Below are 223 nucleotides of genomic sequence, written 5' to 3' on the forward strand. Positions count from 1 at the left end.
AAACTCTGCATTTACAAAACATTGGGGATACTCAGGAAATTAACATATATGTTTTATTTAAGAGCCAATAACAGCTTCCAAGAGGAGCCATTTGTCAGGGATTTGCAAAGGAAAGAGATATGAAGATGTCAGTGAAATCGGAAGAAGCAATATGCATAGTCCAAAATCCCTACTCTATAACTTCTTGTCCCAGGTTCCACAAAAAGGGATACTAAATGAAAAT

General features: G+C 35.9%; 1 protein-coding gene across 1 annotated transcript in view; it reads right to left on the reverse strand.

The window, feature by feature from the left end:
- CASP2 (caspase 2) overlaps positions 1-223 on the reverse strand; it is a 30246-nt gene that overhangs the window by 14472 nt on the left and 15551 nt on the right.

This window comes from Sceloporus undulatus, chromosome 2, assembly GCF_019175285.1.
Source record: "Sceloporus undulatus isolate JIND9_A2432 ecotype Alabama chromosome 2, SceUnd_v1.1, whole genome shotgun sequence".
NCBI lineage: Eukaryota > Metazoa > Chordata > Lepidosauria > Squamata > Phrynosomatidae > Sceloporus > Sceloporus undulatus.